Consider the following 27,542-nt stretch of genomic DNA (forward strand, 5'->3'; position numbering starts at 1 on the left):
TCTGGATAATCTTATAAGTCTGTTTGCTAAAGAGGAAAAGAAGGAAGAGAAGAAAACCTCACAGAAGTGTGCAATTTGAATGTAGTTCTGGTGTTAGCAGTGACTTTCCTAAGATTGTAACAAGTCATAATAAATCAGCCCTCATTCAATACAAAGCAACCAAGCTATAGAATCATTTCACTTACCCATGATGGTTAGGGCTGTAGCTTTTGTTAATTCTTCTTTCATTGACTCGATTACTTCTAAATTACCACCACCCAGGTTGCATCTATTGATGGTTCCATTCCCCGAACTGATCCAATAAAGCTTGTTTTCCACATAGTCTATCGATAGACCTGTAATTAAATTTTACAACTTAAACATAATGATAGCCACTTAAATTATAATATTCACCTAGCACCACTGGATTTGAGGGCAAAGAATAAGTTGAAAGCTCAGATTTTTATCTTTACAAATAAGATCTGGCTAATAGGAAAATACACATATGTTGTTTTCGTTTTTTTTGTTGTTGTTGTTTATTTTTTAGAGACAGGGTCTCACCCCATCATTTAGACTGGAGTGTAGTGATGCAATCATAACTCACTGCAGCCTCAGACTCCTTGGATCAAGCAATCCTCCCGTCTCAGCCTCCTGCATAGATAGGACTACAAATGCGCACCACTAGGCCCAGCTAATTTTTTTCATTTTTTTTTTTTAAATAACGGGGGCTCACTATTTTGCTCAGGCTGGTCTTGAACAACTGGGCTCAAGGAATCCTGTCACCTTGGTCTCCCAAAGTGCTGGGATTACAGGCATGAGCCATGGCACCCAGCCAACATAAACAGTTTTAACTGACAGAGAAACATTATACTTTTATAGGCACTTAACAGTTATCTCTATGAATTACTGACCTAATCTTGTTCCTCCGAAAGAAATTACAGTTCAATTTTACAGATACAAAAAATAGTACCTAGAGTAGATAAGAAATCTGTGTTCATAGCTAGTTAGTGGACATTCCAGATATTTTTAGAAAGTTTCTGTTTCCAAATTGAGTGCCTGCCCTCTTCATTATGCCACTTTGCCTCAGAAAGTTTTAATGTGTAATGACTCATTCGGGATACTAATTTAACTGATGAAATTTATAATTACTCATCTATTTTCCATAAAATTTACTTAGGCAGTTACAGATTTAAATTGGTGATTTCATCCCTCTTTAAGTAAATCCAAAAATGGAAGATTTTCAGCAAATAGTAATTTTACCAAAGCACAGAATTAAAAAATGCGCTCATTTGGAGGCTGATATGGGGGAGATAAATCTTTCAGCAAGTGAGTGAATCAAGTCAATGGCTTAAGACGCTAATCTCGACATGGCACAGTGTGTCACTGGAGGTAAGGCTGGACTTTATTGTATTTTATGGGCAACTTCACATATTATAGTGGTGGCCATCATTTTCAGAAGTCTCAGGGTAGGTACTTTTTGTTTGCTAAAGGTCCTTGGCACACATCTACTTAACTACTGTCATGCTCAGCAGCATCAGTATCCACATTTTAACAATAACTCTGTGGAACCATGTTGGCCTTCTGTGATCCATAATTACTCATGGAAAAGTGCATGTGGGCATATACTCAGGCAGACAATGCAACCAACTGTTCCTGGGATCTCTCTCAGAGAATAAAGTGGACAAATCACAGATCATTCCTTCCCTTAAAAAACAATGAAAGGAGAAAGGGCAGATGATTGAAAAGACACACAGATTCAAGTGCATTGAGAGAAGGTGAAATATAGCCTAATAATTCTCAATTACAGGGATTCCCAGGACAAAGAATGTGAATAATTATAGGCATTTAACAGTTATCTCTATGGATTAGATCCTCTTTCCTCCCCCCCCCACTCCGAGAGTTGGGGTCTCACTCTGTTGCCCAGGCTAGAATGCAGTGGCACAATCATAGCTCACTGCAGTTTTGAAATCCTGGGCTCAAGTGATCCTACCACATCAACGTCCTGAGCCGCTGGAATTACAGGTGTGAGTCACCTTGCCTAGTTCTTTTACTTTTTCTTTTAATACGTGTATGATTCTATTTTTGGAAAGACCAAGGTAAAGCTAGTTTATGCTCAGAGTCAGGATGTGTGGAATGTGAGGTAATGATTGGCCACAGGGCTACTGTGTTTCTAATTAAATTCTGTTTCTTGATCTGGGCGCTGGTTATATAGGCAAATTCATTTAATCAACATTCATCAAGCCATATATTTAGGATGGTTTACTTTTCCATATGTATGTGATTCTACCATATACAGTTTATATTTAAAATGTGGGAGGAAGCTAGGGAGTATAGGAAGTGTAAACAAAATAAATAAAACCTCCTAAATCAATTCAATACACAATGCCAAGGAATTTAAAGAAGTGGGGGCTTCACAGAGGAAAGAATTTTGTCTCTCTCTCTCTTTTTTTTTTGGATCTGAGTTCACCCAGAGTCTATTATTCAATGTCTTTGCTTCTGGACTGTGACTAGAGGAAGCAGACTTTGTCATAGTCAGCTTATTATATTTGCTGTCTAGCATGATGACTAGAATAGAGAAGAAAAATAATAAACATCAAATAAATGGACAGACTATTTAGTTAATTCCATTATGAAACTATAGCTTGTTTTCAAAGAGTTCTGCCTAGGAAAGTTTAGTTATCTTCCCAACTGAATATTTTTTTATTTTTCAGATGGAGTCTTGCTCTGTCGCCAGGCTAGAGTGTAGTGGCACGATCTCGGCTCACTGCGACCTCTGCTTCCTGTGTTCAAGTGATTCTCCTGCCTCAGCCTCCCAAGTAGCTGGGACTATAGGCATGTGCCACCATGCCCAGCTAATTTTTGTATTTTTAGTAGAGATGGGGTTTCACCATGTTGGCCAACAATATGCTTTATATTCATAGTATAGATATATATAGAAGTATAATACATATCTCTGAAGTTTATTAATGCAAATGTTTTTGCATCATAAGATTTTTCATTTTGTTATTATCATTCACTTAAGTCCTAACAACACTAAATGATTAATTGGTATAAATGGTGTTGGAGTAATTTCTGAATCAGTTCTCTGTTCTGCTAATATTTTAAAAAATGAATCATTAGGCAGTGAACAAAATTGTTTAATGCAATTAAAACTACTCAGTGATGTTAGAATGCCAAATCAATACCCATGAGAAAACAGGTCAAACGTGAGCATATTTATAAAACTGTCCTGGAACCTATGCAAAGAAATATAATTATGTCTGTACTAAAGGATCCTCAGAATGGGTGACTGAAATTTGAAAATCTTCAAAAGGGCCATAGAATCTGTCTAAAGAACATATCAGTTGTAACACAGTTTTGTTTTTACGAGACATATTTAACTAATTTTTGAAGCATCTGAATCTGGCTATCAAACGAGGAAATCTAGATAGAATAACATAATAAGTATATATTTAAAAAGTCACCATTTAAATCGAGAAAAAACTTCAGGAAATGAAAAAATTATCTTTTTTACCTATCTTTTCTATTTTTATGAAAATACAGTTAACCCTTATGCTTTAATTCTAACATTCCTTATCATCAGTCCCAAATTTTCCTTTATATATTATTTTATTTGAACATTTTAATTTAAATAGACCAGCTTAATTTTTATGGAGACAATGAAAATTGCAAAAATTATGTAATTTCTCTCATAATAGAAATATTCTACATATTAATATAAGAAACAACTAAATATTTTTAAATAATGTAATTTACCTACATACAGTATTTCATATATTATTGAAAAAATTATGTTTTTTAAGTTTTAAGTGTTGTTGCAATTAAGACTAGGCAGTTCATTTTGTGTGTCTCATTTATTTTCTAAGCGGGTCAAAATTAAATAAATATGCAATATGGAGTTAAAATAAAAATGGAAGGGTATAAAAAAGGAATTTTAAAAATTAAGAATTAAGCCTTTCAATAGATAATTTTTAATACATTTCCATCACTTAGCAAATTTAACTCAAAATTCTTATCCCTAGCTGGGAATTATACTTATCTGGAAAGTCATTTTAAAATATTGATCCTACAGCCCCAGTCCACAAAATTTCAGTTTAATTGGTTTGGGCTGGTCCTGGGCCTCAGTATTTTTAAAATATTTCTCCAGGTAATTTTGTGACACACAATTTTTAAAAACATATTCTAAACACTGCATATTTTTATAAGCTTTCAAATGTAATATTTTAGTAAATTCAACTGGGCCATTTAAATTTTTCTGGAAAGAGTATTACAATGGTGAAACCTTTGGAGACAGGGAAATGGTAGAGATGTAGATATGGGAAATAGACACACCATGAATATTAAAATGTAGAGGATTAACTTCTAGGCCTCTACACAGCTATAAAAATATAATCAAAATCTTCTAAATATTCTTTTTCTGGCACTAACTTCAGACAGTAGAAAACAACTCCTACTTCTGGGACTGTGCAAGTTTTAGAAACTGGTCATTGAAAACACAAAATATAGAGAAACACCAATAAGTTACATCCACATGCTATACCTGTAGAAGAATCATAATATTTGAAATATCCGAAAATGAACATTTTTTCAGACTTCATCAGAAATGGCATGACAATTCCGATTCCTGGGGCAGAACTGTTTTGGAAACATTAAAACTTTAGCTCTGATGGAGGCTAGTTATTACATGGGGAAGTATTCACTATTAGGCTATCTCAAGAAATGCTTTATCCATCCTGAGATTATTTGGATTTTGCTGGGTAAAGAATGGGTGTGCTGGCTGGGCTCTGTGGCTCATGCCTGTAATCCCAGCACTTTGAGAGGCCAAGACGGGTGTATTACTTTCAGTTGAGAGTTCGAGAACAGCCTGGCCAAGATGGCAAAACTCTAACTCTACTAAAAACACAAAAAAATTATCCAGGTGTGGTGGCACACACCTGTAGTTCTAGCTACTCGGGAGGCTGAGGTAGGAGAATTGCTTGAACCCAGGAGGTGGAGGTTGCAGTGAGCTGAAATCATGCCACTGCACTCCAGCCTGGGCAACAGAGTGAGACTTTGTCTCAAAAAAAAAGAAAAAAAAAAAAGAATGTGCTGAGGAAACCCAAGCACTTTGTCCGTTCCATCCCTGGCTTCTCTGTGAAGTGAAGACAAATCAAGGTGCTAGGCTTCAGTTACCTTGTCTAAGTATTTCTGGCAGCCTTGCCCTGGCTACTGCACCACTGTGAGGTGGTAATGATAAGAATAATGCCTCATACAATTGTGTCTGACACATGGAAAGCATGAAGTAAATGTTAGCTATATTTATGAGTGGTATAAATGTTTATACTGCCCTTTCAAACTAAGGTTCTATTCTAAAGCCTGCAACCATCTCTCTGGTAATCCCATAACTGATAATTTGGAGATAATCTAATTATTTAAAATGTTGAGATTGTGTACTTCATTCGTAATCACAATATTCTCTCAATTAAAAACAAGCACATCAAAATTAGAAACTTTTGCTCTGTGAAAAGTAATAAAAGACATGATTTAGTCTGGGAGTAAATATTTGCAATCCATGCATCAAACAAAAGGTAAGTATCAACAAAAGAACTTTCAAAACCCAATAGTTAAAAAAATTGCAATTCAAAATGGGCAAAAGACATGGAGCGTGATGACTAGAACAGAGAAGAAAATTACACAGAACAGAGAACAGAGAACACAGAAGAAATATTTTGCAGAATAATATATACAAATGGCAAATAAACACATGAAAAGATATTCAATATCATAGGAAAATGCAAATTAAAATGAAAACTATTATAGACAACCTAAAGTCTAGAAGAAATAAAAGTGTTTTTAAATGACAATACACGATATATCTATCAGAATAGCTAAAATAAAAAGCAGTGAGAACACTAAATGCTGACAAGGATACAGAGAACTGGATCACTGACACACACTGTTAGTGTGAATATAAAATGGTAAAGCCACTCTAGGAAACAATTTGACAGTTTCTTATAAAACTGAGAACACTGATGCAATATGACCCAGTATTGCATTCCTGGGAATTTATCTCAGAGAAATAAAAACTAATGTTCACACAAAAATGTGTATATAAACCTTTAAACTATTAATTTTTTTTTTTTTTTTCAAGACAGAGTCTCACTCTGTCGCCCAGGCTGAAGTGCAGTGGCATGATCTCGGCTCACTGCGACCTCTGCCTCCCGGTCTCAAGCAGTTCTCTTGCTTCAGCCTCCCATATCACCCTGCTAATTTTTTGTATCAAATATTTTTTATAGAGACAGGTTTTGACACGTTGCTCAGGCTGGTCTTCAACTTCTGGCCCAGCTCAGCCTCCCAAAGTACTGGAATTACAGGCATCAGCCACCATGCCTGGCCTACATCAAATTTTTTAAAAAAATTATTCAGTAAAAGCACATTATTTTAAAAGAACATTATTCAATAATTAGTCGAGTATACTACCCTTATCTTACCCCGATCTAAATCCTTCCTGGAAATTACCCTTCTCATTTCACCCTGTCAGTTACAGAGCTAAAATGATCCCTTACTACTTATCCTATTCAAGGTAAGATTTCAACATTTCCTCCATCCTTCCTAACATAACTCATTTTACCTCGAACAGTTTATCCATATTCCGAGCCCTTATGAGTAGCAAAATTTATGTGCCTTTGTGAAAATAACACACACAGAAATAGAGGAAAAACCAGAATCAACGAAATTATTTTTAAGTGTTTTCTTTTAAAAGCATTTTAAAAGCTTTAATACCTATAGTTTTATAACTTTCCAAAACTATATTTTATAGCTTGATAAGTAAAATAGAACAAAATATTTTTAAAGCACTGGATTGTGTCACTCAAATATTTTTAAACTAGTTCCTGACAACATAATGCTAAATATTTCCTTATGTTAGATTTGCTACGCATATAGAAAAATTCACAGTTTTTTACACATATCATCCTCTTTTATGCCTTTTATGCCTGCTTTTCCTTTCTGCTAAGAATAAGGAAAGTCCCTCCTCTTTCTGTCGTTTAAAAAAAAAAAAGTTACTTTTTTCAAGATCCTGTAGAAATTTCAAAATATCATCAATTTGGTTACAATTTTTTTTTTTCTAAATTTCTTCCCCACAAAATATTAGTTATTTTCAGTATCTACTTATCTAATCTGTATGATGAACATAGTACTCATGACAAATATTGAGTGTTTTTGTTTTGTTTAACTCAACTAAAAATCTCATTCAAATGGCTTTTAATTATCTGTGATTTTTTTTCTTTACTGAACTATGTCCTCCTTGAGGATGGTACCAGGTTTTATTTTTAGGGTCTAGTACCTAGTGTACACTTCACAATCTTTTTTAAAAAATTACCTCCCAGTTGGGCACGGTGACTCACGCCTGTAATCCCAGCACTTTGGGAGGCCGAGGCGGGCGGATCACAAGGTCACGAGATCGAGAACATCCTGGCTAACACGGTGAAACCCCGTCTCTACTAAATATACAAAAAATTAGCTGGGCGAGGTGGCGGGCGCCTGTAGTCCCAGCTACTCGGGAGGCTGAGGCAGGAGAATGGCGTGAACCCGTGAGGTGGAGCTTGCAGTGAGCCCAGATCGCGCCACTGCACTTCAGCCTGGGAGACAGAGCAAGACTCCATCTAACAAAAAAAAAACGAAATTACCTCCCCCGCACCCTCAACTTAAAAACATTTGAATTAAATGAGTAAATGAATAATCAGATGAAAGTATAATATATTTAAATTATTTGTGTGCTAGCATGCGTAATTATAATATTAGTTTTCAACTCCTCTGGCCTTTTTTGTAACCTATTTGTAACATTTCTTTTGAGATGTGCAGTCTTACATGGAATGTGCTTCCTACATAATAATAGTGATTGTGCTCAGTAATAAGTATATATCAATAACAGAAATACATTATATTGAACAAGGAAACCTATCCAGGACTTTTTTTTAAACTTTACTTCGAAAAACTGAGGTTCCTTATATTATTTGATGTGGTAAAAAAGTGCTTAAGAATGTTATCTATGAATATAATTCACAATCTACTTCATACAGTGTATGAGTTGGAATGAAGTAATAGAAAATGCCTGGTAGATTTCAAGAAAATGTACTTCAAGTTTAAGTAAGCAAATGACTTTCAATTGGGATTATATTGAAAATAAAGGGAAAGCCGGGAGTGGTGGCTCAAGCCTGTAATCCCAGCACTTTGGGAGGCTGAGGCGAGTGGATCACAAAGTCAGAGTTCAAGACCAGCCTGGCCAATATGGTGAAACTCCATCTCTACTAAAAATACAAAATTAGCCACTCGGGAGGCTGAGGCAGGAGAATTGCTTGAATCTGGGAGGCAGAGGTTGCAGTGAGCCAAGTCGTGCTATTACACTCTGGCCTGGGTGACAGACTGAGACTCCGTTTCATTAAAAAAATAAATAAATAAATAAATAAATAAATAAAAGGGAAACACCAAATAAATAAATAAAATATATAGTACACAAGATTCCTAAGAAAAGCCATGAAGGGTAATGTTGATTAACAAGCCCAACCCAAGTTCCTTTACATGAGGCGTAAGGGATAAAATTCATAATATAAGTGCATTTTAAACATAAAAATCACTGTAAGTAGTAAACAAAAATCCTCTGATATGTGAACTGCTCTAAGCATTTAATATATCCAAGACTGAGCAATAAATCTTAATTGAGACTATTTAGCTCAACAATGGATAACTGGAATGCTGATGTTGATTTGTATTTAACAGAAACAAAGTTTCCTAAATTGCCTGAAGGCTGCAATTACTCAGTCTTTAGTGACACACACTCATGAAATGCCAAGTTTAGTGTTTTCATATGATTATGATGCACTTCTATTTTAAGTATGTAACACGTGGATTTAACAGCAAACAAGCAAGGGAAGTCAGTGAATTACAATATAAAAACAATTCCTCAAACTAGAAAGTCTAATGTATCAGTGGCATTGCCATTTCAAAGCAATTAAAGATCCAGAAGTAATTATTTGTGAGGCACAATTGGCTGAGAGGTGAAATTGGTTCTTGCACACTCCTGGCTGCTTAGAAAAGTCAACTGTTGTGTCCTAACTGGGTTCACATTTCTTAGGAGTAAGCTAGTTCTGAGTTGTTTCCTTTCCCACATTCTATGCTTGAAAAGTATCTGTTTTATTCTCTGATCTTTGCTGAGGTCAGGTAATTGCTATATGAAATCAGCCCCTCTGGGCACAGCATAATGGTTAAGATTTAATATGGTTTTGGAAGCAAATAAACTTGGATTTGAATCCCAGCTTTCATCGTGGACTACCTTCTTTCGACAAGACTCAGTTTCTGAATCTATAAAGGAGAAAAAGAACTTCTTCCAGAAATAATTGTTATCAGATGATAAATGCAAAGCATTTTGAAAGTGGCTGACATATTGCAAGTGCTTAAAAATTAGTCACTATAATTTTATATTATTTTTGTTGCCAGAGTGATCATGGTTCTATCATATGAAAGATCTCGATAAGTGCCTGCAGACACAAAGGTGTGGCCTCATGATGAGAATACAGGTACTATAAAGGGTATTAGGTAATAATTGCTATGAGCTAATTAATGCTTCTCCATTTTTACAAGGCAGAATGTAGTGTTTTCTCCTCACATTCTGGAAATAAAATTAAAATGTATAATCTGACAACAATATGCATGAGAAGAAATTCAATTGAACAGTGGCTCTTCTTTTCTTAATTGTTTAATTTTCTTCACTGAAATTTAAGGAATACTGTAGGCAGTTTGTGCCAGAGCTCACACAGACTCATCATTAAATAATAATTACAATAATTGCTTGCAATAAGTAAATGAAATTACAATGAGTAAATAATGCAGTGATTAATGCCCTTATGTATTTGAGCATTTCATGGTGTGATGATCATGTACGCCAGCAACAACAGGTTTGTATTTATTTTTTCACACATTCATATATCCATTCACAGTACTGTAAAATTCCATTTTAGAAATTACTCAGTGGAATAGTTCTGAAGGAATCTTTTAAAGTGGTATCACCATGACATGGACTCCTTAGAATATTTCAAATATCCTATGTCAAGTGTTTCTTTGTGAAACAACTTTGATTCTATATTAAATAGTAGTTTAAGATTATATATAAAACACAGAAATATTTTATCCAATTATTTGCATAGCAGTGTTAAATTATTCAGAAAGACAGAAAAAATAATAAAATATTAGTCTTAGCAAACTACTACAGGAACAGAAAACCAAATAACACATGTTCTCACTTATAAGTGAAAGCTGAATGATGCGAACTCATGAACACAAAGAAGGGAACAACAGACACTGGGGTCTCCCTGACAGTGCAAGGTGGGAAGAGGGAGGGAGAGGAGCAGAAAAACAGAGCTATTGAGTACTAGGTTTCATACCTGGGTGAAACAATCTGAACAACAAACCCCAATGACACGAGTTTACCTACATAACAAACCTTCACATGTACCTTCGAACCTAAAACAAAAGTTTTAAAAAATAGCAAACGGAGGCCTGGTGCGTTGGCTCAAGCCTGTAATCCCAGCACTTTGGGAGGCCAAGGCGGGGGGATAATGAGGTCAGAGATCGAGACCATCCTGGGCTAATGCGGCGAAACCCCACCTCTACTAAAAATACAAAAAAAAATAGCCGGGCGTGGTGGTGGGCGCCTGTAGTCCCATCTACTGGGGAGGCTGAGGCAGGAAAATGGTGTGAACCCGGGAGGCGGAGCTTGCAGTGAGTTGAGATGGTGCCACTGCACTCCAGCCCGGGAGACAGAGCAAGACTCTGTCTCAAAAAAAGAAAAAAAAAGCAAAAGGAATTTTAAATTATAAAAAAAAAAAAAGGAAACACAATAATCTGAAATTCTTTAGTATTTTCTCTTAATTAGTAAGAAATATAAGCTATTAAATGTATTTTAAGAAAATCATTGAGGCATGCACAGTGAAAATACTCTAACTTAAAAAAAAATTACTATGCACTGTACTTTTAATCTGGTTTAATCATATGAGGCCTTTTGGGATAGATCAAAAATTACAATTAATAGGTTTGAAATAAATGAGGGATTACTGTAAAAATTTTTTGATTTCATCTTTATTCCCTGTGCTAAGAAGATTCATCAATAAGTAGATAACATGGCTATATTTATTTTTGTCTGTTCTTTAATTTTATGAGAAATCTGTCATTGAGGTGCTAATGAGAGTCCAAAGGGCACAGCGTGAGAGAGGGGAAGCTAGAGAAACAGCAAGAGGAATAAGTGGAGAAGAAAATTGAGAAGTATAACATTTCCAACTTTTTCTTCCTAGCTAGTCATATACTTATATAGCAACCCAGGTTCTTATACATAATATTTGTATATAATATTTTGAGAAAATAATGGTATAAATGTAAATCTGAGAGCACTTTAATTTTTTTTACTCCTTGGATACATCAAATGAAATGCAACATGAATTCATACCTAGGTCACCAAGTATGCACTTCCAGTGGAAATATTCTTTCTAAATATCACATATTCACAAATTAATCTTACTCTACTGAGACATATCAATAAATATTAGGTTTAGTCAATCTTGTAGAGACTCTTGCTATGGGATAAGAAACAGTATTCACTTCATTCAACAAATATTTATTGAAAATCGACTTATGTGCCAAAATTGTGCTATAAATTGAGAATATAATGGTAAATAAAGCAGATATGGTCCCTACCTTTATAGTGCTTCCCTTTTAGTTGATGAGGCAGTAGATAATCATATATTCAACAGACAAATTAAAAATGTAAATGATAACAGAGTTAAAAAGTAAAATACAGTCCTAAAAGTGTCTGTTTTAGAAGACTTCAACCTGGTCACAGAGGCCAGGGAAGGATTCTTGGAAAATAACACTTGGCTTTTAGATAAGAGTGAGTGAACTAAACTAAGAGGAGACAGGAGAAATTTCTGGGCAAATAAATAACTTGTTAAAATGTAATATTAGTGAAAAGAGTAAAAATTGGGAGAATATCAAAGAAGGGAAATTAGGCTGGAGTGGGAAGTTTTGGTCACACTGCACTTCCGTTTAGTTTCTAAACTCCATAAGGAAACTGTTCATATCACTTTTGTTCATTTTGTCTCCCAGTAACTGACACATTATAGGAACTACTTTTTTTTTTAGTCTTTTTCTTCAAGACTCCCACATGCATGCAAACCAACATGTGGATCTTTACCATGTTCCTTATGTTTTGTTTTGTTTTTTCTTATCGGGATGTAAACATTGCAAAGCCAGTATTACATAAAGTCCTCTGTATCATCCACAGTGCCCAACATAACACATTTAACACATTAAGATAGTAGCTATGTATAATATTAGTAGTAACATAATAATTCATGTATTTTGAATAATTTAGATTTTAAAAAGAAGGATCAATTGTGGAATTTTTTTTTCCCTTTAATAGAGCTGTTATTTAGATTTTAGGTAAACAATTATGGAAATCAATGTTTGCACCAACATATACACAACTACTACACTTGCAAGGATATACATCAGTGGATAAACTACAGAAAAGTTTGTGTTTAAAACGTATGATGATTACTTTTATGTGTCAATATGGCTAGGCTGTGATACCCAGTTATTCAATCAAACACTATCCTCAGTGTTGCCGTGGAAGTATTTTGTGGATGTGATAACCATCTGCAATCAGTTGACTTTAAGTAAGGGAGATTATTCTCAAAAATCTGGATGGTCCTGACCTGATTCAATCAGTTGAAAGGCCTTATGAACAGAATTGAGGTTTTCCTGATAAACTAACTCATTTTGTGGTCTTCAGCTTCAGCTCCTGCCTGAGAGTGTCAAGCATGTCTTTAGTGACAGCCTGTCCAAGGATTTCAGATTTGCCTAGCCAGTTTTCAGGATCTCATAAGTCAACATTTTGCAGCAAATAACATATATGTAGGTATACATATACAGCAGGTCCTTGAATAACATTTTGGTATAACACTGACAAGGAAAAAAAAAATTATCCCCATCTGGGTTCACTGTCTGTATGGAGTTTGCCTGTTCTCACCATATCTGTGTGGGTTTTCTCTGAGTGCTCTGGTTTCATTCTGCATCTTAAAAATGTGCATGTTAGGTTAATTGACATGTTTAAATTGTCCCAGTCGAAGAGACTGACATCATCAAAATTGCAGAAGAGAAGCCAGAGGGTTTCACTGTCCCCAACAGAAAACCAAAAATAATTATCCAGTGCCAGGATGATCACCAGCAATATTCAGGAACTGAAATCTGAGGCTGCGATGATCCCTGAAGCCACAGAGAGTGAAAAACTCTGAGCAGACAGTAAGAGAAATAAATGGGCCTTTCTATTCATAATGCCCCTCCCCCAGTCTGCCAAGCACCATGCATGAATGATTCCTCCTAGACTCATGGTTTTTCTACACTGGAAAAAATGAGATCAAGGCAGAGCCTGCTTCCTCAACATCTTGGATCCCCTTTTAAGAAAACTATTACTGTCTGGACCCACAGGAAGAATCATGAGGGTCTGCAGGGAGAAAACCCCTGAGGGCAGCTAGAGACACAGAGGGGAGGTGGGATTAGAAATCCCAGACTGTGAAATACTGTTCTTTATCTCAGCCAAGGGGACACCAAATAAAAGTAGCTATTCAGTAGCAACACACTGTAGGAGGCAATCTCAATGAGTATTCTGAGCCTGAAGCCCCAACCAGTCTCCTACAGAGCCAAGGTATCCTCCTTAGGTATCCCACTCCAATTTAGGACCAGAAGTGTTCTGAATACTTGTGAGAGTCAAGGCAAATTTGGGATTAAGATACCATCTAATGCCAAAATAATAATAATAATAGAAAAAAAAAGCCATCAATCTAGGATTAAGTGGATTTACAAGTGACTGCAAAGAAACTCTAAGCAAACATACCCTAGAAAACCAACACAAGCCAGATACAAGTAAAAGGCCTTCAATAAAAAGCCATAGACATATATCCATAAGAAACAACAGAAAACAGGGAACCAAGACCTCCTCAAATGAACAAAACAAAGAGCCAGTGACTAACCCTAATGAGACAGCAATTTGTGAGCTCTCAGATTAAGAATTCAAAATGGTAGCTCTGAAGAAACTCACTGAAAGGTTACGGACAAAGCAAGGATCCTAAAAGCATCAAGAGATAAGAAGCAAATAACACATAAAGGAGTTCCAATTCACTTGGCAATAGACTTCTCAATGAAACCATGTAGGCCTGGAGAGAGTGGGGTGACATATTTAAATTGCTGAAAGAAAAAAGCTGCTGCGCAAGAATATTGTACCCAGAAAGCTTTCCTTCAAACATGAAAGATACATACAGTCTTTCCCACACAAACAAAAGCTGAGGGAACTCACAATCACTAGATCCATCTTACAAAAAAAAAAAAAAAAAAAAAAAAAAAATTCTAAAGGGAATTCTTCTATATGCAAACAAACAAACAAACAAACAAAAAATTAAAAAGATACTAATGTGCAAAAAGAAAACATTTCAAGGTCTAAAACTCATTGATGAAAGTAAGCATAAAGACAAATTCATAATACTCTAAAAACAAGTAACAAAATGGCAGTAATAAGTCCTTACTTATCAAACACAATATTAAATGTAAATGGATTAAATTCTCCAATTTTTAAAAGACACAAAGCAGCTGAATTTTTTTTTAATTCAGGCTTTTTTTACTTAGGCTATACGCTACCTGTAAGAAACTCATTTCACCTATAAAAAGACACACATAGGCTGAAAGTGAAGAGATGGAAAAAGATAGCCCATGTAAATAAAAATCAAAAGCAGAGCAAGAATAGCTATTCTTATATTAGATAAAACAGACTAAGTCAAACTTAAAAAGAGACAAAGAAGGTCAATATATAATAAAAAAGAAGTCAATTCAGTAGTAGGATATAATAATTCTAAATATATATGTCTCCAACACCAAGGTAACCAAATATAAAAACCAAACATTAATAAATCTAAAGGGAGAGAGAGACTGTAACACAATAATAGTGGAGGAATTTAACACCTCACTCTCAGTAATTGACAGAACATTGAGACAGAAAATCAACCAAGAAACAGTGGCTTTAAACTATACTCTAGCCTAAATGAATCAAACTGACATTTACAGAGTATTTTCTCCAACAGTTACAGAACATACATTCGTCTCATCAGCACATGCAACATTTTCTAGAATAGACTCTATGTAAGGCCACATAAGTCTAAAATAAGTCTCAACAAATTCAAAAAAGTCAAAATTGTATCAAGTATCTCTCTGACCACAATGGGATAAAACTAGAATTCAATAATAAGAGAAATTTTAGAAACAATACAAACACATGACTATTAAACAACATGCTCCTGAATAATCAATGGGTCAATGAAGAAATGAAGAAGGAAATTTTATAAAATTAATGAAACAAATAAAATTAGAACATAACATACCAAAACTATGCTATAAAGCAAAAGCAGGGAAGTTTACAGCAATGAACACCTACATCAAAAAGTTAAAAGGTTTCAAATGAACATCTCAATGATGCACCTCAAGGAACTAGTCAAGCAAGAATAAACCAATCCCAAAACTAGTAGAAAAAAAATGATAAAGATCAGAACAGAAATACATACAATTGAGACAAAAAAATACAAAAGATAAATGACATGAAAAGCTGTTTTTTAAAAGACAAAATTGACAAACCTTTAGCTAGACTAAGGAAAATAAATAAAAGACAAATAAAATCAGAAACCAAAGAAGGAGACGTAATAGCTGATAGCACATAAATACAAATAATCATTAGGGACTATTATGAACAACTAAACACTAACAAATTGGAAAACCTAGAATAAATGGATAAATTTCTGAACACATACAATCTACAAAGACTGAACCATGAAGAAATAGAAAAAAAAAACAGACCAGTAATGAGTAATGAGATTAAATGAGAATTAAAAAATACTCCATCAAAAAACAACAACAACAACAACAACAACAAAAACCCAGGACCTTCCTGATGACTTCACTAGTAAATTACACCACACATTTAAATAAGAACTAATGACAATTGTACTCAAAGTATTTTAAAAAATTTAAGTGGAGGGAATGCTTCCCAACTTATTCTAAGAGGCCAGCATTTCCCTGATGTTAAAACCAGACAAAGACATGATAAAAACTAGGAAAACTATATCCCTAATAAACATAGATGCAAAAATCTTCAACCAAATACTAGCAAACCAAATTCAACAACATATTGAAAAGATTATTCACCACAATCAAGTGGGAATTATTCCAATGATACAAGCATGGTTCAACCTAGGCAAATTAACAAATATGATAAATCACATTAACTGAATGAAGGACAAAAGACATATAATCATTTCCTTAGATGAAAACACATTTAAAAAAATCCAATATCCCTTTACAAAAAATACTTCTCAGCAAACTGAGTATAGAAGAATCAGTCCTCAAAACAATGAAGGCCATATATAATAAATCCAAAGCTAAGTTCATACTGAGTGGAGAAAAAATGAGAGTTTTTCCTCTAAGTTCTAGAACAAGACAAGGATGCTTCTATTACTACTTATTTTCAACATAGTACTGGACGTTCTAGCAAACTAGGAAGGAAGAAGTCAACTTATTTTTGTTTTAAAAGGCATGGATATTATAATTAGGAAAACTTAAAGTCCCCACCAAAAATCTATTAGAACTGATAAACAAATTCAATAATGTTGCAGGATTTATCATACAATAATCAGTGGCATTTATATAAGTCAACAGTGAGCAAACTGAAAAAGAAATTAAGAAACAATCCTATATGCAATTGCTACATAAAATATAAAATGCCTAGAAGTAAATTTAACCAAAGAAATAAAAGATCTCCAAAAAGAAAACAATAAACTGCTGATGAAATAAATTGAAGAACACACACAAATAAGTGAAGATATTCCATGCTCATGGAGTGGAAGAATTAGAATTAATATTAGTAAAATGTCAACACTACCCAAAGCTACCCACAGATTATATGCAATCTCTTTCAAGATACCAATGACGTTGTAGAGCCACAAAAGACCCCAAATAGCCAAAGCAATCCTAAGCAAATAAATAAATAAAGCTGGAGGCATCACATTACTGGACCTCAAAATGTACTACAAAGACATAGTAAACAAAACGGCATGGTGCTGACATAAAAACAAACATAGAGAACAATGGAACACACTAGAGAACTCAGAAATAAATCCATACACTTACAGCCAATACATTTTTGACAAAGGCATCATGAACATACATTGTAGAAAAGACAATCTCTTCAACAAATGGTTCTGGGAAAACTAGATATCCCTATGCAGAAGAATGAGACTAGACTCCTATCTCTTGCCATATACAAAAGTCAAATCAAAATGGATTAAAGCTTAAATCTAAGATGTAAAACTATTAAATGACTGAAAGAAAACATTTGGGGAACACTTTAGGACACAGGTCTGGGCAATGATTCCTTGGCTAAGCTTTCAAAAACACAGCTTACAAAAACAAAACAAAAAAGCATTCTGTTTTGAAACAAAATGTTTCAAAAACATTTTCAAAAAGCAAAAATAGCAAATGGGATTACATGAAAGAAAAAGGTTTCTGCACAGCAAAGGAAACAATCAACAAGGAGAAGAGCAAATCTACAGAATGGAAGAAAATATTTACAAACTATCCATTTGACAAGATAGGCATGTCTCAAAAAAAGACACACAATTGGCCAACAGTTATATGAAAAAATGTTTAACATCACTAACCATCAGGGTAATGTCACTCAAAATTACAATGGGATATCACCTCACCCCAGTTGGAACGGTTACTATCAAAAAGACAAGAAATAACAGTAGCTAGTGAGGAGGTGAAGAAATGACAATACTCCTACATTGTTGATGGGAAGGAAATTTTTTTTTTTTTTTTTTTTTTTTGAGACGGAGTCTTGCTCTGTCGCCCAGGCTGGAGTGCAGTGGCACGATCTCCGCTCACTGCAAGCTCCGACCCCCCGGGTTCACGCCATTCTCCTGCTTCAGCCTCCCGAGTAGCTGGGACTACAGGTGCCCGCCACCTCGCCCGGCTAGTTTTTTTTTGTATTTTTTAGTAGAGACGGGGTTTCACTGTGTTAGCCAGGATGGTCTCCATCTCCTGGCCTCGTGATCCGCCCGCCTCAGCCTCCCAAAGTGCTGAGATTACAGGCTTGAGCCACCGCGCCCGGCCGGTGGGAATGTAATTTAATACAGTTGACCCTCAATCAACAATGGTTTGAACTGCATAGGTTCACTTACATGTGATTTTTTTTTTTTTCAAACAAGGACAGATTGAAAATATAGGGTATTCACAAGATGCAAAATCCACATGTTTGGAGGGCCAACTTTTTGTGTACACACTCCTGCAGGGCCGACTCCACAACCTCAGTTGTGTGGATTTTGGTATACATGGATGGTCCTGGAACCAACCCCCCATGTATACTGAGGGACTGTACAGCCACTGTGGAAAACAGTATGAAGAGTCTTCAAAAGACTAAAAATAGAGCTAACATGTGATCCAGCAATCTCACTGCTAAGTATATATTCAAAAGTAAGAAATTTAACATATAAAGAGAGAACTGCACTAGCATGTCTATTGCAACACTATTTATAATAATCATAAGTATCTATCATTAGCTGGATAAACAAAATGAGGTACATATACATGATGGAATATTATTCAGCCATAAAAAAGTATGAAATTCTGTCATTGCAACATGCATGGAGCACCAGGTCATTATGTTAAGAGAAATTGGTGAGGCACAGAAAGACAAATACCACATGTTCTCCCACATACATGGAAGCTAAAAAAGTAGATCTCTCGTGCGTGGAGAGTTGATTGATGGTTACAAGAGGCTGGAGAAGGTACAGAGGAGTAGGGGGATAAAGAAAGTTTGGACAATCAGTAGAAAACTACAGTTAGAAAGAGTAAAATCTAGTGTTTGATAGTAGAGTGACTGTGGTTAACAATAATGTATTGTCTAGTTCAAAATAGCTAGAAAATGTTTGCAATGTAAAGAAAAGTTAGAGATTTGAGGTAATGGATATCTCAATTTTCTTGATTTAATCTTTACATATTATATGCATGTATCAAAATATCACATGCATTCCACACTATACATTATCATTATGTATCATTTAGAAAAAGATTGTCCCAATATAAGTGAGGGTGTGTGTGTGCATGAGTGTGCCCTGTGATGAAATAGTGTCCTTTCCAGGGTTGGTTCCCACCTTGTACTCTGAGCTGTCAGGATAGGCTTCAGTAATCCTGTGACCTTATAGAGAATGAATGAATGAATAAATGCAAATTATTGTCAAATAAAAATTTGTCAAGTACATAATAATCACACACATCCACAACAATAAATGATGTGGCATGAAAGTACTCAGCAGGTCAGCCATATTTGTTATTGTTTGGTTTTAAGCTATGTGGCAGTAGGAGGTATTCTTTTCCACTGTCACTTGGCAAACATTTGTTTCTTGGTTTAGCCCACCACAACTATGACCGCCATCACTCAGTGATTCACCAAAAATTGGTTAAAATCTTACGTTTTTATTATTAGTCTTTCTTAAATGTATGTATGCGTCACATTTATTTCAATGCTTAATATTACAAGTGTTTTGGGTCTTTATTTAGAAATGTATTAATGTATTTCTTTCCAGATACATGCTATAGAAACAGCTCTTGTTTATACTAATGATCCTATGGTGAAATTGTTTTCTTTATAGGTCTTTGGCTTTAAAGTCACAGTTTCCAAGAACATGTTGATGATGTTAAGTGGTGGCTTACTGTATATACAAATATACACACCCATAATTGGCTTTCTTTCTCTGGTAGCACTGTGACTATTGTGGGTAAGTTTTTCAGAGTCAGCTGCTGAATGAACACATTAGTGTACAAATTTTTTATAAAGGTTATGTTTAATGTGTTTTAAAGGGGTTAAAAAAATCCCTGAAACAAAGGCTTAATTTTATAAATGAGAATCAAAACCATAAGCACAGCTTATTGTCTACACTAACTTGGCTTTACTATTTTACTGTTTTCAATAACATAACATTACTAGCCCAATAAATTATCTCCCAGGAAGATAAAAGTTGCAGATAATGTTGTTGATTTCAAGATCTTTCTGAAAGACTCATCAACTCTTCAGCAAGAAAAGCGTCAAACAACATTTTGTAACTTAAGGAACTTCAAACCGCTTCCCCTCAAAATCTTTTTGCTGTTCTAACCAGTCTGAAATTTTTATATAATGATCCTTACTCAATCCTAACCACACCTTCATTTGAAAGACCTACCTTAAACCAGACTTCAAAATCTCAGTTACGATTTTTTTTTTTTTTTTTTTTTTTTTTTTGAGACGGAGTCTCTCACTCTGTCATCAGGCTGGAGTACAGTGGCGCTATCTCGGCTCACTGCAACCTCCACCTGCTGAGTTCAAGCGATTCTCCTGCCTCAACCTCTCGAGTAGCTGGGACTACAGACGTGTGCCAACTGCCCAACTAATTTTTGTATTTTTAGTAGAAACAGGGTTTCACCATTTTGGCCAGGACGGACTGGATTTCTTAACCTCGTGATCCGCCCGCCTTGGCCTCCCAAAGTGCTGGGATTACAGGCGTGAGCCCCCACGCCCAGCTATAAATCTAAATTACAATTTCAACTTTGCCCTTTCCTCTCTTAGATATTACTAAGACTTGGCCAGTTAGTGTTCTCCTTTACCATTGTGAAGAAGAAAGTCAGCTGTGTCTAAACAACGGGTCGTTTTGGTAACACTTTCAGGAGCCAAATTCAACAGAGGAAAGAAGATGAAACTAAACTCATGAACTCACTATCCAGAATTGAACACTACTAACATTTCATTATACTCAATTTGAATACATTTATTAAATGTAAACTGAATTTAACTAATACTGTTAAAATTACCTTTGATAAAGAAGAAAGTTCTCTGTCAGATGTTATCATTGACTCTTCCATAAGTCAACAGCTATTATAAAATTGGTGTGTATATTTCCAGTTCACTTTTTTCTATAGTTTTTAAATAAGTATATCTGGGAGCAATGTATATTAATATTTTGTATTTCACTTTGAAATTATACAAATGGTATCATGTGATAAGTATGTAAGTAACATTCTGCTAATAACTTTTCTCAATGGTTTTGAAATGTATGTGAAGGAAATGAAAATATGCCACCCCAAAATATATTTCTTTGGTCTATTTTAAGATGACTACTCAGAGGGGCTGCAGACACAGGAATAGTTCTGAAAAGCTGTCCTTAGTAGGGAAGACTTGCATCTGTTGAGAAAATCTAGTGAAACACAGATGTAAGAGCTTTATCTGAGGCCTTCTTATCTACATTATCTGGAAGTAGGAAAAATTTTACTCACAGGAAAAGGAAACTAAAGGTCTGACATTATTACAGGTCTGACAAGGAAACTTTTATCACAGGCTCCCATCTATTCTTTTTGAGGGCTGCCATCTGTGAGGCTTCACCTGCATAAAGAGAACCTTTGCTGGTCACGCCTTTTCTCCCTTTTCCTTCCCATAACCTGCTGCCATGCTCCAAGTCACTATTCCTTTCCATACAGTATAAAAACTTCAGTCATATTGCTCTTTTTATTTTATTTTTATTTATTTATTTATTTTGAGATGAAGTTTCGCTCTTGTTGCCCAGGCCAGAGTGCAATGGCACGATCTTGGCTCACTGCAACCACATGCCACCACACCTGGCTAATTTTTTGTATTTTTCAGTAGAGACAGGTTTTCACCATGTTGGCAAGGCTGGTCGCAAACTCCTGGCTCCAGGTGATCCACCTGCCTCAGCCTCCCAAAGTGCTGGGATTACAGGTGTGAGCCACCACACCTGGCCACATGCCTGTTTTTAGAGTTTTATATTTGCAGGACTCCCGTGTCCATGTGCACGTTAATACATTTGTATGCCTTTTTTTTCCTGTTAATCTGCCTATTGTTAATTTATTTCAGCAGACTTAGACTCAAACCTTCAAAGGGAAAGTTTGAACTTCCCTACATATATATGTATGTAAGTAGACACACACACATCTGTATGTACATATCATACTTTAGTAATGAAAATGCTGCATTTACTCATTCATTTTAATGAAGATGTAGTCTCTTTTAAATTTTTAAATATTATTTAATGTACTTTCTTGAATACATATATAAGAACTCTCTAGAATACTTAAGTATGAAATAACTAGAACATGAGATACTGCATATGAGCCTTTAATTCTAAAAATAACCACATAAGTTAGAAAATATTATCTCCATTGTATAGATATGCAACTGAGCCTTAGAAAAGGTAAGACTTGTTTAAAGTCACAGAGTTAATACGCATCGAAGCAGTGATTCATATTCAGATGTGTTTGGTTCCTCAAATAACAGTTTTTTCCCCAACCATGTTGTCCCTGAAATATGACAAAAAGAATGTTTTACGTATATGTGAAAATTGCTATACATTGTCCCTAATTTCTGGATTTCTTAATTTTCTTTTTCTTCTTGTACTTAGACTTTGAACAATTTAATTCACTTAATTTGGATTGGCAAATCCAAATGGTGAATGTTACCAAAGGAGATGTTAAGTGATCTACAAACATTGCTCATGGTAGGGAGATGGGAGAGAATAGAGGTAGGAGAGACTTCGTCTGCTCACTTTCTTCTTGTGGGTATCTAAAATAAGGATTTCTGGGGCAGAGAGGGATGTGACAGTATATAGCAGGCTGGGGAATTGCTGTAGAGCATTCAGATTTTGGAAGTATTTAAAAAGTAAAAAAAAAAAAGAGTATTGCATTTATACATGGACAACACAGCTTTTCATTAAGCACTGGGGAGACTATCAATCTGGGCACCTGCTTAACAGGAATAGCAAGCTAAAGTGGAAAGTTACCAGAAGGCGCTTAACCTTAAACTTGTTTGCCTCTTAGCCCGAGCAGCAAAGCAGTACTGAGTTAAATCCTCACATTTACATAAACATTTGATCATTTCAGAGGCCCACTTGGTTACGTATATTTCCTCTACTACATTTCTATGGAATCTATTCTGTTTATTCTTCAGTAAACTCACTTAGAGTCTTAATACTACAGACAATCATATAATTTGAATTCCAGTCTGTTGGACCTAATGTACACACTACCGCTATTACTGACAGTTTCTATTATTAAGGACCAGATGTTTTGCCTCATAAATTTTTCTCATTCAGTTCTCATGAGAACCTTATAAAAAAAGACATTTTGTCTTGATTATATGAATAGGGAAACCAAGCACACCAAGCTAAAAGTAACTTGCTCAAGGGCAATGAGTTAAATTTACTTAATGGAATCTAAAATAATTTAGGTTCCTGTGCCCCTTCAGGAAAAGGACAGTGTCAAATTTTTATCAACAGGCCTAGTGCAAAATCCAATACTCAATAAAAATCCGTTTATTGAATAAATGAATGTTTGACTCACAGCCATATTCAATACTGATGTAAGGTATAGTCAATTATGCTAAAATAATATGTCTTGTACAAATAAAAACTTTTAAAAAGTGTCATTTTGAAAATCTATTTTTTTTAATTTTCAAATATAATCACTGACATAAAGTAGACATATGTATTATTGAAAGCTGAATCATCATCCTTATGCAGTTAAAAATATCACTTGGTGAACAACATCTGAGGGACCAGCCATAAATTGTGAATTGGTAACACAAATACCTCTCTTATAAACTTTTTTTATTTAAAATTGTAGGCCGGGCGCGGTGGCTCAAGCCTGTAATCCCAGCACTTTGGGAGGCCGAGACGGGCGGATCACGAGGTCAGGAGATCGAGACCATCCTGGCTAACACAGTGAAACCCCGTCTCCACTAAAAAATACAAAAAAACTAGCCCGGCGAGGTGGCGGACGCCTGTAGTCCCAGCTACTCGGGAGCCTGAGGCAGGAGAATGGCGTGAACCCAGGAGGCGGAGTTTGCAGTGAGCCGAGATCGGGCCACTGCACTCCAGTATGGGCAAGAGTGCCAGACTCCGCCTCAAAAAAAAAAAAAAATAAAATAAAATAAAATAAAATAAAATTATAAGCTGTTAGGCCTTTTATTAAAAAAAAAAAATTGAGTAGGAAACTGGATATTTAGTATTAGAAAAGACAAGGTTTTCACCATTATAGAAATAAGCATATACATTAACATTTTGGTATAAACTATGATTACCATATTACAATGTAAGGGCTCGATTTGCTTATGCTATTTCTCTCACACTCATTTTTCAACATTGCATATTCTGAACAGTTCCAGATAAGGACCAGCTGAATTGCCTTAGTTCAAATTGAGTCCTTTGTATGGGCCCTAATCTTGTAGAGACCCTTGTTTCTTTAGTTCTATCATCTCCCACATAGAAGCATTAGTGTTTCAATTTGCCTTTAATTTCTAATACAACCCTGACTTTCAATTATGTAAAAATCTTAGAACAAACTGGCTAAAGAGCTGTTAACAGTATCATTTTATGTCAGAGGTTTATTCTATAGACCACATGAAAAGAATTATTTATTGCAAATCTTAGTGATACTACACCTTTATTGAATCATGACTATGAAAAATGTGCCCTAAATTTCTAAAACTAAGTTTCTAAATTTCTAAAACTAAGAAAAAATTGACAAGCTTCATGATATATTGATTGTTTTCCCAGATTCGAAAAATACATAGTATTCAACTGAAACAAAATAATGAATTTTCTGTTGTATATTCCACCATTTGCATCTTTATTATAATAATATCACAATTGGGGCTTACTAATATTTTAAAAGGTATTTGGAAATGACAAATAGGCCCTGTAACAATATTTGCTTCTCAAAGGTGTGCAAGAAAACATGAGGAAAAAGTGATTAAGGTTCAAAACAGTATTATAGATATCTACATGCAAATGGGTAAAATATTATATTCTAAGAGAATGTTTATACTTAATATTTTCAAAGATATTTCTTGGGAACAAGTCAAAGCTCTCTGTCAGTGCCATCATGTTATATCTGATTATTTGCAATGGTTGGCAAAGGTAGAATAAGAAACTAAATTAACACACTGCAGAGTAAATAAAGACTAAATACTAAATATCAAAACCCAAAACCTTGTAATTATCAATAATGACACAATAATGATGATCAGGAAAAGACTCAGTAGTTATACTGCCACTGTAGTATTGTATCAGATATTTCACCAGTAAAAATATTTATTAATTACATTAATGTAACTTATTTAATACATTGCAAAAATTATGTTAAAAAAATTAATCTTCCTGTTCAGATAATGTTTCCTCCTCGCCTAATGTGATGGTTAATATTGAGTGTCAACTTGTTTGGATTGCAGAATGCAAAGTATTGTTCCTGGGTGTGTCTGTGAAGCTGTTGCCAAAGGAGATTAACATTTGAGTCCGTGGACTGGAAGAAGCAGACCCACCCAGTCTGGGTGGGCACGATCTAACCAGCTTCTAGCATAAAAGCAGGCAGAGAAAGAGCAGACTTGGTGAGTCTTCTGGCCTCCATCTTTCTCCCATGCTGGATACTTCCTGCCCTTGAACCTCATACTTCAAGTTCTTCAGCTTTTGGACTCTTGGACTTAACACTAGTGATTTGCAAGGGGCTCTCAGGCCTTTGGCTACAGACTGAAGATTGCACTGTCGGCTTTCCTACTTTTGAGGTTTTGGGACTCGGACTAGCTTCCAGGTTCCTCAACTTGCAGATGGCCTATTGTGGGACTTCATCTTGTGATCCTGTGAGTCAATTCTCCTAATAAACTCCCCTTTGTATGTTCATTTATCCTATTAATTCTGTCCCTTTAGAGAACTTTGACTAATAAACCTAACAGAAACCCAATGGATTCAATGAAATTGATCAATTCCTGAATTTACTTATTTTACTAATCTTTAATATTTTCTTTTAGGATCTAGATCAAAGGTATATTGTACAAGTATAGGTTTGTCACATTGAAAACTTGGTGACTATTAAAAAATACTTACCAACTGGCTCCTTCTGATTCTGAAACAGAATCTTGCTATTACTGCCATCCATATTTGCCATGTTAATTGTGTTTCCATCGGTCCAGTAGAGTTTTCTTAATTCAAAAGAGATATGGATTGAAAATATTAGATGTAGACCTACTCACTGAGTAGAAATATACACTAAAAAACAAAGTAAACATAAAAATATATTCTGGACTCAGGAGTAACTCTCTTCAGAAAAATCGAAAATTGTTCAGCCATTTGCTGGCGATAACCTACATATTTGCCTGAGAAGTAAGTACCATTCTTGCTTTTTCCTGTCAGTGAAAAAAAAAAAAAAAAAATCTCACTTCCTTTTTCCTCCTACATACATGACTGAATATTTAGCTAAGACTATAGTAAATTATTTTCTTTGTTAAGTAATTCATCAAGATTGAGTCCTCTTGGCTCTGAAAAAAATCAGATGCCACAGAGGGTAACAAACTCATTTCTACTATTGCTGTTGAAAGCACTAGAGAGAAAAGAATCTCTTTCAGCTCTATGCAAGCTCCCTTAAGGGCACAAGGTGACCATCCAAAAGATTGAAGAATCTGATCTACATAGCAGTGACCATGATACCAACATGCAGTACATGCATTTTTAACCACTGGCTTTCAAAATGAAAGCAACCACTTTCTCCTACATCTGTTTTTATTCAGAACTGTCATTTCTTAGAAACATAAATTAATGAGATCTTACGATGACACATGTCACAGATATATATGTTGGTGTAGGATATATATAATCTCCAGATAATACAACTCTAACCAGGAATCTCTTTTACAGTTTCCATATTTAAATTTTGTGACTCTTGTGGCTGATATATATATATACATATATATACATATATATCCTCTGAATTAAATAGTGTTTTCATATAAAATCAGAGCAAAAGTCTCTGAAATTTTGGAAAAGCTTAAAAAAAAAATAATCATACTTTACCCCCTGACTGGGTGAGCTGCAAGACACTGTGGCTTATCAATTCCATGGATAATTGAGGTTTTCAAAGAGCCATCTAGCCTTGCCACATTAATTTGCGTTTCATCATATTCTGAGCTAATCCAGTATAAATTACGTGACACCCAATCCACTGCTAGTCCTCTGATACTCTGAATATCTATAAAACAGGAAAGAGAAGATTTAAAAGTGAATGAAGGTTTTCATTGTATTGGCTCTCCAAGTAGTTATTTTCTATCTGAGGGAAAATTTAATTTACACTTTAATTTGTTAGCTAAAATCACACAAGATTGTAATCTCATTCCCTTATCAGCCCTTCTTAAGGCATGAATAATCATTAATGTCTAACTGCTGAGCTATTTGAAAACCTGAAGCAACAATTAGCATTGAAATTACACTAACAGTCAAGGATTCACTAGTAAACACTTAGGAGCAAACACAGGCAGCAGTCTTATGAGCCAAGGTGACCACAATTCAAATTAGAGTAATAGCTTCTCTAGTTGGTAGCACATCTTTCTAGTTAGGAGAAAGTACTTGTGGGCC

General features: G+C 35.0%; 1 long non-coding RNA gene across 1 annotated transcript; it reads right to left on the minus strand.

Moving 5' to 3' along the window:
• Positions 1-222: 222 nt before the first annotated feature.
• LOC144333306 (uncharacterized) lies at positions 223-27,161 on the minus strand. The gene is made up of 3 exons (XR_013401862.1): positions 26,985-27,161; positions 26,022-26,116; positions 223-335 (listed from the first exon to the last, which is right to left on the minus strand). It is a non-coding gene; the product is annotated as an uncharacterized LOC144333306 (long non-coding RNA).
• Positions 27,162-27,542: the final 381 nt, after the last annotated feature.

This window comes from Macaca mulatta, chromosome 12, assembly GCF_049350105.2.
Source record: "Macaca mulatta isolate MMU2019108-1 chromosome 12, T2T-MMU8v2.0, whole genome shotgun sequence".
NCBI classification, from domain to species: domain Eukaryota; kingdom Metazoa; phylum Chordata; class Mammalia; order Primates; family Cercopithecidae; genus Macaca; species Macaca mulatta.